The following is a 16090-nucleotide window of genomic DNA, read 5'->3' on the forward strand; positions in this document are numbered from 1 at the left end:
CCCATTAAACAAGGTGGAATGTTATCACTTCACAAAGTATGTGACTTCTCCCTCCATTCAAATTAAAGTAAGAGAGATGGGTCTCTCGTTGCAATGGAAAGCATGAACTTTAGTAACACTATAGCAACCATAAAGAGTGTTATGTCATTCTGGACTACATGTATCAAACTCAGATCCAATAGTCTTGAGATCGCTCCATTAAAGAGCCTCATCAGTGGCTCCCCCATTACAACTGCTCTCAGCTAGCGCCACCCAGTGACAGCCAAGCATACTCATCGTATTATCTAAATGGTGTGTCATAGTGGAATTTTAAACAGCCATATTTCAACTAGCTGGTTCTCTAATAGAGTGGAGATTGGCGGTGTCCTTGAGTGCAGGTCACAGAGTCACTTGTAAGGCAGCTCAGGAGGGAAAGGAAAGCTGGTGTTTCACTAATGTTTGATGAAATGTGAATAAATAATAAAACACTGGGAAAAATCCAGAGTGCTGATGATGGAGCTCTTGGTTTCCCTCTTTCTGACCCAGGGCCCCATGGGTAATTAGAGTTGCCCTCTAAGCGGTGCCTCCAGTCCAGAGGCAAGTGGGACTTTGGGGACCAGAGCAACTCCCTTTAGGCTGACACATGGCATCTCTGTGTGCACTATGCAGCCCTCTCTTAATGGGTGGAATTAATGGGCCTTCGTTGCATTTCCTTCACTTAACTTGAAGGGGAAGCGGTGGGGGGGGGGGGACTTTGAGAACGGAGGGGTTTTAGTAGTCTTGAAAACTCGAACCTAGACAACACAGTGACTAGGCAACACAGTGACACAGTGACTAGGCAACACAGTGACTAGGCAACACAGTGACTAGGGTCTGGTTTCAATGATGGACTCTTTTTGGATAGAGGAACTACGTCACTGCCTAAGTCGATAAAGGGAAAAAATGTCCCGGGGACTCGCCCAACAAATCAAGAGGCAGACCTGCCAAAATTTTCAAGCAAAACCTTTTTTGCTTTGCAGTGGTTTTAGTTAAGAAAGTAGATGTGGAATGAACGCACTCATTAAAAATAACCTCCGTGTTCTCCATCTTGCTAGCTACTATTTTGTATTTTATTGACGGGAAAGAGTTCATCATTGAAACCAGACCCTAGTCACTGTGTTGCCTAGTCACTGTGTTGCCTAGTCACTGTGTTGCCTAGGATCAATTTTTCAAGACTAGGGTTTTAGCCATGGCAACAAGGGGGAAATTCCACCCCCTAAGTTGTTCACATACACAAACAAACACAGGCTGGTTTGTCAATCCCATCACCATTAAGCATATCAATACCTTCTGAATGTTAGTTCTGCCAGAGCGAGAGAGAGAGAGCGAGAGAGAGGGTCTGTGTTAGTTTTGTAATGTGTCTTGTGCAGGGGTTCCCCAACTTTTCAATACCCTCCAGTATTGGGGAACATTACTACAACGTTGGCTGACATGGGCTAGTTGATCTGGACATTTCTGACAAGTTATAAATACAGTGCCTTTGGAATGTATTCAGACCCTTTGACTTTTAGCAATTGGGATTTTAGCAATTTTAGAATAAGGCTGTAACGTAACAAAATGTGGAAAAAGTCAAGGGGTTTGAATACTTTCCAAATGCACTGTAGCTCTCTAAGGTATGCAATGACTGACATGACAAGAGGAAAACTAATGATACACTACCCAATTTCGAAATTGCACCTTGTGCATTCTACTATTACAACTTTCAAGAGTAAGTTGAAAGCCGGACTGAGTTCCTTAAAAAAAATTTATGGAACCACTGCCTCACAGAACATATTGCCTGTCAGCTCTTTGTGACATGAACAGAGGCATCGACAGAGCTTTCCATGTGAAGTACCATGAGCCTTCCATTTTGTTGATATCGTATATAACCTCTCTGGACTCGGCATGTCATACAGAGTAAAGCTCTGTGTTATTGCGATAGCGGCCAAAGCGGATAACTGTAGATCGATTTGCCCACTGCTGTTGGGTCGTTCCACGAAATGAGTAACTTTTGCGTACCTTTTATATTTTAAGTAGAAATTGTGCTCAAATATTTTAAAAGCCTGTTAATATAGACCACATGGAAACTTCAATAAATCTGACAGATTTTTTTATTTGAATAAAGACTAAAGTGCCAAAAGTCAGCATTTGAACATGTCCCTCTGTAAAGCCCTAGTTATTTTGTTGCTCTGACAAAGTCATTTCTGAAGATTATTATTTATTTATTATATTTATGTTCCCAATTGTTTGTAAAAACAATTATAATAATTTCCCTCATTTTAAGGTCAACCCTGTTGTTTAAATATGGTGAAACTATTCAAGGTCAACCCTCTTGTTTTAATGTGGTGAAACTATTTAAGGTCAACCCTCTTGTTTTAATATGGTGAAACTATTCAAGGTCAACCCTCTTGTTTTAATATGGTGAAACTATTCAAGGTCAACCCTCTTGTTTTAATATGGTGAAACTATTGCTTTTTAAATCAATGTTTCTAAAGAAACATTGAATAGCTAATAGTCAAGTAATACTGTAAAAGCAGGTTTTGGGGATTTTTTTTTTGTGTTTTGTGGTGGAAAACGAGCATAAAACGACAACCCTGCTACCCATAGGAAGAAATGTTTTCACAATGATTATTTTTGTCAACTGCCCCTCCATGTTACACACAACAAGCTTCCATTCCCCCTGTCACAAGAGGATTTATGGCTGATTTAAGATGAAATCACACACACAACACTGTTACGGTCAACCCTGTTACCTTATTTGGCACTTAATAGGCAGTTACTATTGTATTTTTTTTAAACCTCTTGAGATGGGAAAAAAAATGTTTTATTAAGTTGAGCATGTGCTCTTTATGACAAAAGGCACCTAATTGGTGGAACGACCCTGTGTAGTGTAAGTGCGGATGGGGAAAAAAGGCAATTTCCTGAATCCAGCTCATTTTGATGCAATGCTTTCCAATCGTGTCCTCAGAGCAGGATGTTGTCCAAGAAAAAAAGAGTAACAGCACAAATCTCAAAGTGCTAGTACATTTGTAGTGTGTGTGCTTGATCACCTGTGTGCATACACTCGTGCATGGGTATATGTGCCAAATGTGCAGCAAGCCATTACAATATTTATACAGGCAGGTAGTTGCCAGAGGGTAGAACGTTTATGATCTGATGAACAAAACTATTAAAGACATTAGCAAGGTTGCACAGAGCTCCCATTACAGAGCATTCATTCACTCTCATATACACACACACACACACACACATTCTCCGGATGGGACAACCCAAGGGAATTTCAGGAAATGGCTCAGTGATGGACCCACCAGAAGGAGGAGAGGACAAAGATGCCTATATTTATGTATGTATGCAGGTGCATGGGAGTTTAGAGTATCTGCCGTGACTCAGACTCTGAGGTCAGGCAGGTCTGTTTCTCATGGGATCTCCCATATGGTGACCCTGACAGCTGGGCGCTTCCTGAGGTGGAAAGTTAGAGAGAGGAAGTGGAGAGTCAAGGTTCTTCCTATTTAAACAATTAGCATTTGTTTTGTCATGATAAAAGCTACATTTCTTTGAGACTAAATTTAAATCTCACACATTGAGACAAACAAAGTGTAAATTGAATGTTGGATTTGAGAGGACACAAATGGTTAATAATAATAATGTATATGTATTTTATATAGTACGTTTCATTACATAAGGAATCTCAATGTTGCTGAGGGGGAGGGGGGAACGGAAATCGCTGGATGTTGGAGAGAGTACGGAGTGACAAAATTGGCAGTCAAGCAAACTGACACCTAAGATAGACGAAGAGATGTTTAAACAAGCTTGATTGGACAGTATAAACATTACATCAAACTAAATGTGATTGCTACATGGTGGAGCACTTGCGTGATGGGGTGCTTGAACTAGGAGGTGTGTGTGTGTGTGTGTGTGTGTGTGTGTGTGTGTGTGTGTGTGTGTGTGTGTGTGTGTGTGTGTGTGTGTGTGTGTGTGTGTGTGTGTGTGTGTGTGTGTGTGTGTGTGTGTGTGTGTGTGTGTGTGTGTGTGTGTGTGTGTGTGTGTGTGTGTGTGTGTGTGTGTGTGTGTGTACATTCAATTAAAATCCTAACCCCTGGTTTGAGTTAATTAATCCTAAATGTATTAGGGCAATCTGCAAACTCAAATACCTTGACCTGAGATTTTAATTATGAATCCTTATTTTGTATTAACTATTACCACACGGTGTCTCACCTGCTCCCGCTCCCTCTCAGGTGCTCGAGGGCGCCAGGCTGCCCATCGTTACGCACACCTGTCACCATAGTTACGCGCATCAGCACTTCATTGAACTCACCTGTACTCCATCACTTATTGATTGCCTCCTCTATATCTGTCTATTCCTCAGTTTGATCCCCGTGTCAGCATTAATGTCGTTATCTTTCCCTTGTTCAGACGCTGTCTGTGTTTTGTTTCATGTCTGTCATTTATTAAATATTCACTCCCTGTACTTGATTCTCGTCTCCCAGCGTCTGTCCTCACACACAGAATATTAACTAGCAACACCTATATGTACTTATGCAAATGTAGCAGTCCAAGTCAGGTTCCTATTACGGTGGCTCCTCCTAGAATAGATTCATGACCAGAACTCCAACTCCAACCACTGTAGGTGGTGTTTACCTAGAGTTGCCTCTTCGTCACCACCTTCCATCCCTTTAGATACTCGTCCAAGACCCCTTTGAGTCACATTAAAGGAAAAAAATAAAAAAATGTCTGTCATATAACGGTTTGTCACTGGGGAGGGTGAGTGTGACTCAGAGTCTCTCTCACAGAGGTAGTGCCATGTTAACAACTTTTCCCCCTCAACATTTCCGACACCAGTCTAAGAAGTTGGTGTAGAGCAGAGATGGGGGGATTGGGGTGAAGATAAATAGCCATAGCACCTCAAGGTAGCCTACCCCAGAACAGCACCAAGCCTCATACCTACTTTTGTGTTCCCAAAATGCAAACATGGTGTTATTTGTCTTGACAGGTCTGTCACCAAAGCACAGCCCAAGTGCTCTCTCTTCACATGCGCTTGAATTTATCCATGGGTGCGTTGTGTGTCTTCAGCTCTTACAAGGATGGAGCAATGAGGTAATAAAACAAGGACTATTAGATCATGACTTGTAGTTTCCCCAACAACATTTTCTACATAATATCCTCCATATTCTGCATGAAAATAAAATCCATTAATGCTTTGTTATTGCACTGAACTGTGGATTTCTAGGTTCAGATAAGCAGATAAACGCAATCTTGTTGACAGCTGTACTTTCATATAAAGTTTTACAAACACTTAAAGACAGAGCCATGACAACAGAACAACTATTATGTTATGACACAAACATAACAAGCATGCAAAAAGTATGACTGAAGACTTTGTCCTCTAACACACTGTGACAGTAGCCTGAGCAAATGATGCTTCAGTCAAGGTCACTGAAGTTTGTTTGGACAATTTATCCTTCACATGATTACTAGTGATCTGGTTGGTCCTGCTGACAACAGCCGTGTGAACTGCAACATCTAATCAACATCAAAACAGGAAGAAGTCAGTCTAAAATTGTGCTTTAGATAGAATATGGAGACCCTTTATCTAATGAACTGTAGTTCCTTTAATGGATCAAAAACATGTTTCAAATCCAGCTTGAGGGACCAATACTTTGCATGCCTAACACTGGAAGAGCAACACAGACACTTTCGCAGAACTGCGCACATAGTAACATTTGTAAAGAATGGCTTTATTTATAGATACAATTACAAAACTAACAAGCAAACAATGTGCAAAAACAATATCATCCATACATAAATAACCATACATAACTAATATTGTATTCATAATTATTAACTTAAATGTATCATTACATTTAACAGCCAGCAACTGACCCTGAAATAAATAATATTACAAATAGGAATGAGGTGTACAATACATTTCATTGGTCAGGTTGATTGTTGACGGTGGTTATGTGAGCAACATACCAAGGTGAAGGGCCTTGTATGTTTTAGTGAAGGAGACAAGCACCTATTGGTGGAGTCATTCTTTTATGAAGAGATAGTGTCATCATGGCATTTGAGACATGTTATGCTGTAATTACCTGTCTGATGCGATACCAGAGGTGCTGTCTTTTATAGAACATATAGTTTACTGTACTGTTCTACTGAATGATGCTATAGTTAACCAGTGCAACTGAGTTGCAGTGAATACGTGCATTTAATATGCCTAGTCTAATAAGTATAGATATGTGAAGAGTTATTGCTCCCACTGATGGCCCAATGAAAATTATACAAGAATATGTATGATTTGACCCCAAAATTGTACAAACCTTTTCATAATAAAATTACATTTCTGAGATGATTTCAAACACATACAAGATACGCATGGTCTGTTTCTTCATCCAGAGAACTAATGTAGATTTTGTGCACTTCAGCATTCATATCACACTATCAGCATCATTAACACTAAGGTGAGAGAGGTGAAGGCATAGAGGTGTATATAGCACACACCATCTGGTGGAAGGTGGAGTAGTCCATTGGAAGTCATGCTGAAACCCTGACTTGAGATTCACGCCAACCTTCTTAAAAATCATATTGATGATATTGGAGGATTTGTGAGAAAGTTAATGTTGTGCAACTTTCCCTCAGATCAGGATCATACCATTAGAGGCAATAAGGAAGGTCCGAAAACAAAAACTGGAAACTGAATCAATTTTTTAAAATGTACTAAAAGGCGAGAGCATTGCTGGTGGGGAGTTACAAAAATCATACTAAAACCAAGTATACGCAGTACAAAAGCAGTGTGACTCACTGAGATTCACCCTCCACGGTTTCGTCAATAACCCACCTCCGTTTTGAAAATGTAAATTAGAACATATCTAAATACTACTGTGTGCAGTTCAGGCAGTTTAGCTGTGGCGACCATTGATGATGTTCCCCCCAGGAGGAGCGATGATGATGGAGTCCAGTATAGGCCGGAGTATCTGACCAAAGGGTCTAAATGGTTAGACAGAGGAACAGGGCAGAGGGTCAGAGAGGTATACAAGTCAGTAATGCATTACTAGTATCTGTCGCTCAGCTACTAAGTCTGTAGACTCACGTGGAGAGCACTTCGGAGGGCAGGTCTGTGATGTAAGAAGGGATCTTCCGACCTGTTAAGAACTGGGCCACCTCATTAGTGAAGGTGTTACAGTTGTGCTCAAACAACCTATACTTGTCGCCTCTATGGAAGAATAAGAACAGAAAGCAATCTCAGATCTAAATCAGCTATCACTGCTATGTTGTGTTCATGGCTGATGTGTCCACCAAGGTGTGTTTTTTTGTGACACATACACACCTGTATGTGTTGTCTCCTAGCGAGGACAGGTAGTCCATGAAGAACTCCTCTGTCACCTCTGTGTTTCCCAATTCCACCACAGTGTCTGGGGAACCAAGCATTGTTCCACCCTAAAACACAAAGTCCATATTATCCAACAAAACACCAACCCCCAACCCCCACTTCTCTGTATATCCAATGCGTTTAACTTCCCTCCTCTTTGAAGGTCATACCAATATAGGCCGAGTCTTACTGTCAGCTAGTGCAAACCTATGATAAAGAGTAGAGGGCACACTGAAGTAGGTCTTAGCAAATATTAGGAGGATATTAGCCAATACATCATTTTAGGCTTACCAGTGAGCAGCTGGAAATACCCACTCCTCCAAAGTAGAACTTGTCTCCATAAACCACAATGGCTGAGTGCCTGTGAGAATTGAAACACAAGACTGAGTGTACAGTAATGGATGGTTACAATATGGACATGAAAACAATCATTTGAAGAATTGCAGTGACAGTAAAGACAACATTGTGTGGATTAATTGTATTGTCACAAAATTATAGGTGGGAGAATTCTTACCAAATGCCATCAAGTTGTTTTCCTGTAACACATTAAAATATATATACAGTTGAAGTCGGAAGTTTACATACACCTTAGCCAAATACATTTAAACTCAGTTTCACAATTCCTGACATTTAATCCTTGTAAAAATTCCCTGTTTTAGGTCAGTTAGGATCACCACTATTTTAAGAATGTGAAATGTCAGAATAATAGTAGAGAGAATGATTTATTTCAGCTTTTATTTCATTCATCACATTCCCAGTGGGTCAGAAGTTTACATACACTCAATTAGTATTTGGTAGCATTGCCTTTAAATTGTTTGTAAATTTTGGCCCATTCCTCCTGACAGAACTGGTGTAACTGAGTCAGGTTTGTAGGCCTCCTTGCTCGCACACGCTTTTTCAGTTCTGCCCATGTAACGGATGTGAAATGGCTAGCTAGTTAGCGGGTACGCGCTAATAGCGTTTCAATCAGTTACGTCACTTGCTCTGAAACCTAGAAGCAGTGTTGCCCCTTGCTCTGCAAGGGCCGCGGCTTTTGTGGAGCGATGGGTAACGACGCTTCGTGGGTGGCTGTTGTTGATGTGTGCAGAGGGTCCCAGGTTCGTGCCCGGGTCGGGGCGAGGGGACGCCATAAAGTTATACTGTTACACCCACAAATGTTCTATAGGTTTGAGGTCAGGGCTTTGTGATGGACACTCCAACACCTTGACTTTGTTGTCCTTAAGCCATTTTGCCACAACTTTGGAAGTATGCTTGGGGTCATTGTTCATTTGGAAGACCCATTTGCAACCAAGCTTTAACTTCCTGACTGATGTCTTGAGATGTTGCTTCAATATATCCACATAATTTTCCCTCCTCATGATGCCATCTATTTTGTGAAGTGCACCAGTCCCTCCTGCAGCAAAGCACCCCCACAACATGATGCTTCCACCCCCGTGCACGGTTGGGATGGTGTTTTTCGGCTTGCAAGCCTCACCCTTTTTCCTCCAAATATAACGTTGGTCATTATGGCCAAACAGTTCTATTTTTGTTCCAGCAGACCAGAGGACATTTCGCCAAAAAGTGCGATCTTTGTCCCCATGTGCAGATGCAAACCGTAGTCTGGCTTTTTTATGGCGGTTTTGGAGCAGTGGCTTCTTCCTTGCTGAGCGGCCTTTCAGGTTATGTTGATATAGGACTCGTTTTACTGTGGATATAGATACTTTTGTACCCTGTTTCCTCCAGCATCTTCACAAGGTCCTTTGCTGTTGTTCTGGAATTGATTTGCACTTTTCGCACCAAAGTACATTCGTCTCTAGGAGACAGAACGCGTCTCCTTCCTGAGGGGTATGACGGCTGCGTGATCCCATGGTGTTTATACTTGCGTACTATTGTTTGTACAGAGGTCTGAGGTCTTGGCTGATTTTGGGGGATTTTCCCATGATGTCAAGCAAACAGGCACTGAATTTAAAGGTAGGCCTTGAAATAAATCCACAGGTACACCTCCAATTGACTCAAATGATGGCAATTAGCCTACCAGAAGTTTCTAAAGCCATGACATCGTTTTCGGGAATTTTACAAGCTGTTTAAAGGCACAGTCAACTTAGTGTATGTAAACTTCTGACCCACTGAAATTGTGATACAGTGAATTATATGTGAAATAATCTGTCTGTAAACAATTTTTGGAAAAATTACTTGTGCCATGCACAAAGTAGATGTCCTAACCGACTTGCCAAAACTATAGTTTGTTAACAAGAAATGGGTGGAGTGGTTGAAAAACGAGTTTTAAGGACTCCAGACTAAGTGTATGTAAACTTCCGACTTCAACTGTATGTGTGTGACCGAGGCTTGATGCTGCTGATTAGCATGCATGTCAATCAAGCTCGCACACACCTGTTTCACTCTCTTGTGTCTAGCTAGCTAGCTTTTTTAGCTAACGTAAACGTTTCAATATTGTTGATCTGAAATGCTGAAGAATAAGCCTTTGAATAGCTAGGCTAAACTGTATAAACCAAGCTCAAACGTACTTCAATTGGCAGGTTGTAGCGAACCAGCTAGCAAGTTAATAAATAACAAACAAAAAATTATGCATTGCAAGAGTAATTTTGGCCTACCCAGCTAGCCATCAACTGGATCAAAGGCTTGCTCAATCAATCTCAACCGGCAGCTAGCTACTATAGCTACACAGCTTCATTATCTGGGGAATTTGTCGTTTCTGAGCTTCACTTACCTAACATGATGGGGCTGAGATTGCGAGCCATTCCTCTTGACGGGTCGTATATATATACAGTTGTACACTGTATGTTGTTGTGTCATTTTTATCCATTACGTTAAACCCCCAAATATGTGTTTGTTAGCTAGCTACGCTAACAGTAACGTTAGCTGTCCTGCCTTTCTACTGACTGCTGGTTTTGCAAGGTTGCTTGTCTACTGAAAAATGTCACGAGATTATATTATCAGCTAAATTACCTGAACGTTGTACCTATGACGTTAGATATTTCGATGTCTGATTACAATCTACAAGTACCCTGGTTGTCAGAGACAGTTGTCCCCCATAAAATTGCAGATTGGCATCTCATGGGCATGGTAGTGCATCAGCGCCTCCATGCGTCCACATAGCACTTTAGAGGTCACCTAGCACTGTAGAGGTTCTGTGGTAGAATGTCTCTGTTATAAAAAGGCATTGCCATGATATTCTCTATCAAATCCCCAACTACAGCTCCTCGCATCTGAACATTATCAATAGTCTTTTTAGCCTATTAAATGGGATTCACCCAGTGTGGACTGGGGAGTGACCATTGCGCGAGACAGTCGCTCTCCACTGTCCAGGTGCTGAATTTCGGATTTCCTATTCCCGCCGCTGTCCATGGTGCTGAATCTCATCATGCTGCTTTTAGCCTGTTTATTTACTTGAACAACATCGTACCTTTCTACACTCATGACAAAGTTCACGAAGTCTTAGCCCTATCTTCAAACACCATCAACATGTAAGACTTACCCCAACCAAAATCAAGGCAGCCTTTAGTAATGGGCTAGCTATTATGAGGTGAAAGTGCATCAGCATCTTCATTTGTCCACATAGTGCAAAGGTTAGTTGAGGGTGATGTGATTGTCCTCCACCAAGTCTAAAGCAAGCAAATACAATACACCCATATTTATGTGTGTATTATTGTTGCACTTGAGTCTTCAAGCTTCAGATCCAAGGGCATAGTGATTGTAGTCTTGTGGCCATCAATCATGGAATTGGACAGCAAAACCAACATTGATTGCATTTCGAGACTTCACAAGGTTTGACAGGTGAGTTAAGGGTTCTAACAAGTGTCTCATATAAAACAATTTTTACATTTGTATACTTTTGGTTGGCATAACAAAACCCTCTACATATTCGGTTATGGATCCATCAGGAGCTTGTAGTTCACTCCCACTTTGTTCACCCACAGGTTTACTCACTAAATAAGTGTCTGAAGGTTGTTGTCACATACAGTGCCTATAATAAGTATTCACACCCTTGAATTTCTTTAAATTTTATTGTGTTACAAATTGGAATTAAAATGGATTTAATTGTAATTTGTTTGTCAACGATCTGCACAAAATACTCTGTAATGTCAAAGTGGAGTCACTGACATGGTCTTCCTGTCTTGATGGCTAGGAAAAACCTAGGAAGAAACCTAGAGAGGAACCAGGCTCTGAGGGGTGGCCAGTCCTCTTCTGGCTGTGCCGGTTGGAGATTATAACAGTAAATGGCCAAGATGTTCAAACGTTCATAGATGACCAGCAGGGTCAAATAATAATAATCACAGTGGTTGTAGAGGGTGCAACAGGTCAGCACCTCAGGAGTAAATGTCAGTTGGCTTTTCATAGCCGATCATTCAGAGTTAGAGACAGCAGGTGCGGTAGAGATAGAGAGTCGAACACAGCAGGTCCGGGACAAGGTAGCACGTCCGGTGAACAGGTCAGGGTTCCATAGCCACAGGCAGAACAGTTGAAACTGGAGCAGCAGCACGACCAGGTGTACTGGGGACAGTCTCTTAAGTGAATACTTATGATACCCACTGTAAAGGGCTTTGTGTGTGTGTGTGTGTGTGTGTGTGTGTGTGTGTGCGTGCGTGCGTGCGTGCGTGCGTGCGGAGTCAGTATGCATGTGTGGGCGTATGTAGTGTGTGTATGTTGGGGTGTCAGTGTAAGTATATGTGACTGTGTGGTCTAGTGTGTGTGCATAGTCAGTGCAAGAGAGTTAGTGTAAGAAATAGTCAATGCAGTACTCTGGTTATCCATTTGATTAGCTATTTATCAGTCTTGTTTAGCATTCTTATGGCTTGGGGTAGAAGCTGTTTAGGATCCTGCTGCTTCCACCACTTTGTGCACTGGTACCGTTTGCCATGCAGTAGCAGAGAGAACAGTCTATGGCTTGGGAATTATTTTTTTTAAATTGGGCCTTCCTCTGACACCGCCTAGTATAGAGGTCCTAGATTGCAGGGAGCTTGGCCCCAGTGATGTACTGGGCCGTACTTACCAACTTCTGTAGCGCCTTGCGGTCGGCTGACTTGCAGTTGCCGTAACAAGCGGTGATACAGCCAGTCAAGATGCTTTCAAAGGTGCAGCTTGTTGAACTGCCTAGCATCCTGGAGTCGCCTCTTCACTGTTGACGTTGAGACTGGTGTTTTGCGGGTACTATTTAATGAAGCTACCAGTTGAGGACATGTGAGGCATCTGTTTCTCAAACTAGACACTCTAATGTACTTGTCCTCTTGCTCAGTTGTGCACCGGGGCCTCCCATTCCTCTTTCTATTCTGGTTAGGGCCAGTTTGCGCTGTTTTGTGAAGGGAGTAGTACACAGCGTTGTACGAGATCTTCAGTTTCTTGGCAATTTCTCGCATGGAATAGCCTTCATTTCTCAGAACAAGAATAGACTGATGAGTTTCAGGAGAAAGTTCATTGTTTCTGGCCATTTTGAGACAGAAATCGAACCCACAAATGCTGATGCTCAAGATACTCAACTAGTCTAAAGAAGGCCCGTTTTATTGCTTCTTTAAACAGCACAACAGTTTTCAGCTGTGCTATCATAATTGCAAAAGGGTTTTCTAATTATCAATTAGCCTTTTAAAATTATCAACTTGGATTAGCTAACACAACGTGCCATTGGAACACAGGAGGGATGGTTGCTGATAATGGGCCTCTGTACGCCTATGTAGATATTCCATAAAAAATCTGCCGTTTCCAGCTACTATAGTCATTTACAACATTAACATTGTCTACACTGTATTTCTGATCAATTTGATGTTATTTTAATGGACAAAAAATTTGCTTTTTTTTCAAAAACAAGGACATTACTAAGTGACCCCAAACATTTGAATGGTAGTGTAGCTGATATGGCTGACTTGCTTAAATACATGTGGTTTCTACTGATAATTGAGATGTATAAACTATGGCATAAGGGAATGACGAGCGGATATGAGGCAATCCGTAATTTCGATTAGGACAGTAATGAGCGAGTTAGGATGGACATAGTCAATATAATTATTTATTCAGCACTTTTGAAATGTACAGCGACAGAATTCAGAACATGGGCCGTTCTTACAGTTTTCCAAGTTTTCCGAGCACATAAGCATATAAAGGGGGCATATACGCAAACAATGAAAGCTCTTACAATATTTGATGATGACATTTCTCTATAACAGGCTATAAGCTACATGTGAACCACCAGGTTAGAACAGTAGGCTAAATTATGAGAGGAAAAGCGACCAAATTATTAGGGTGAGGCACATCGTCTACTAACAGCTTACTACACAACATACACTTAGTATTACTTTCTTAGCTACAGTATACATATATCCCTGGCATATTACATAATTTATGCAGCAGCATACAATAAAAAAATGTCTCACCTTGTTGTGCTGTGCTCACTTGAACAGGAAGGTGGCGCGGCAGTCCTTCGTTTGGCAAATTTTGTCATCAAAGTCTGGCATTCTCTGAATTTATGGTGCTTTCAAGACAACTGGGAACTCGGAAAAAAAGCAAGGTCTACTCATGACGTTAGTGATCTTCAGGGTGGAGCTCTAGAAAGAGGCCCGAGTTCCCGACTTGGAATTCCGAGTTGGATGACCATTCAAAAAATGTCACCTTCCGGAGACACCTGAAACCCCACCTCTTCAAGGAATACCTAGGATAGGATAAAGCAATCCTTCTGCCCCCCCCCCCTTAAAAGATTTAGATGCACTATTGTAAAGTGGCTGTTCCACTGGATGTCATAAGGTGAATGCACCAATTTGTAAGTCGCTCTGGATAAGAGCGTCTGCTAAATGACTTAAATGTAAATGTAAATGTATTTTCCCAGTCGGAGCTCATTTTTCCCCGAGTTCCCAGTTGTCTTAAACTCACTGAAGTCTGAGATTTCCCAGTTCCGAGTTTCCAGTTGTTTTGAAAGCGGCAGAAGTCATGCTGGATTAACAGCATGGCCAATGTTGAATGTTTATCCTTTTAAGCTTGGAAAAGAGACCCTTAAACCCAGACTTGGACCACACATCCACTCCATTGAATAGCATGCTAGTGATTGCTTTGCAATGCTTGCAGTTAGCCACTGATTCCTTCCAAACCACTCATTGTTGAATTTGCGATTTCCAACTTGTTGTGTAATGTTTATGTCCAATGGCCGATGAGCACCAATACGTTTTATCTATAATTTCTCTTCATAATTTCTCTTCATATGACAAGGATTGAAAAGGATTTGCCAGTAGATTGTCGACTTGATTCATGATGATGATTGCTAGCTAAGATTTTGAAATATGATGTAAACATTATCAGTCCAATCAAAGCTACTGTAGATATAACGTGATTTGACATAATTTAACTGTGGCCATTTACCTTGAGACTTCTTGGAAGGGTACTTCTAATGTAACTCTATGGCAGCACCTAAGGGGCTTGAATTTTCGAGCTCTCCCCGTAGATTTTGTAGTGACGTAGTGGCCCCATGAGTGACAGAACACTGAGCCAATAACGGTGCAACTAGAGAACATTACCAACCCCTATGCTCTGTATTTTCGCTGGCTGCCCCACCACCACCACAGAAAGCACTGAGCTAGGCTGAAACACCTGCATTTTGGAGCTGCTTTATTCAAAAAAGCAAAAAAGAGACCATGTTTGTATGTGGCTTTATTAACTCAATTATAAAAGTATTTTTTTTTTACATTGTTTGCAAACTGATATGTGACACATATTAAGGCCAAAATAACATGCAAAACAGGCACACAAAAAAAACTGGTGGGCCTGCCCGGAATGGCGGGTCACCACTGTGTGTTGTACATGGAGAAATGAAATAAACATTCTATCAAATTACCCTACGATAAGAGTGTGGTTGGGGCAAGTCTGTGTATGCAAATTATTTGTGTTATCAATTAAATTATTATTTAATGAGGCTCTACATATTTTGGTTGAAAAACATAATCCTATTTCCTTTAGAAACCATTGTCGTTTTTCCAATCTTGTACTTATCTTGTTTGGTTTTTGGTACTGTAGAAGAAATATAAGAAATATGTCTTCTTTTAGCTATTTTAGAAGCCCCTTGCTGTGTAATTAATGGCCGGAGTGCCATATTTGGAACCATTTATGCACACAGATGGAGGTGTAGATATTCCCCAACCAAACTGCAGAAGGCTTTCATTTCCAATTCAGATCTTTCCTGTCCATTCAACTGTTACATAAAACTACACTGTCCCAGTCCCAGATTCTTGCAATATACTATATAACTTCCTAACCATCACACAAATAGGTGCACAAGACATCTTCTGGTTATCAGATCCCCAATTATTTAAAGAGATTTAAAGCACGTTCTCTGTTGGTTCAATGTTGAGATGAGCCTGTTTCATGCCATCTGTTGTGTGGATCAAGTTACAGTTTATGCATCAATTCCATATGAATAGGGAAATAAAATAGGTACTAAAATTATGAAATGAGATGGTGCCTATCTTTCCTATTAATTCGGGATAGAGGCATGTAGCTTGATAACAGATAGCCTAGCATCACATGGGACCTGGACTTATGTTGACATTAGATAATTCTCCTGGATATTTTAACAATATGGAAAACAGTCATGTGCCAAAAATAGGACAATGTTCCTCAATAGTATTTAAAGAAAACAACCCATAAAACGCATTTAAGAGTTTATAGAATAATACACATATTCTTGAAATACTGTGTTTTGTAATAGTGAAAGACCCAGGCATGCCAAAGATGATCAATTATATTGACAAGATA

At 41.0% G+C, this 16090-nt stretch overlaps 1 pseudogene; it reads right to left on the reverse strand.

The window, feature by feature from the left end:
- Window positions 1-5711: 5711 nt before the first annotated feature.
- Window positions 5712-10664, reverse strand: LOC129833184 (desumoylating isopeptidase 1-like; annotated as a pseudogene).
- Between the last annotated feature and the right edge of the window lie 5426 nt (window positions 10665-16090).

Source organism: Salvelinus fontinalis, chromosome 34 (assembly GCF_029448725.1).
Source record: "Salvelinus fontinalis isolate EN_2023a chromosome 34, ASM2944872v1, whole genome shotgun sequence".
Lineage (NCBI taxonomy): Eukaryota > Metazoa > Chordata > Actinopteri > Salmoniformes > Salmonidae > Salvelinus > Salvelinus fontinalis.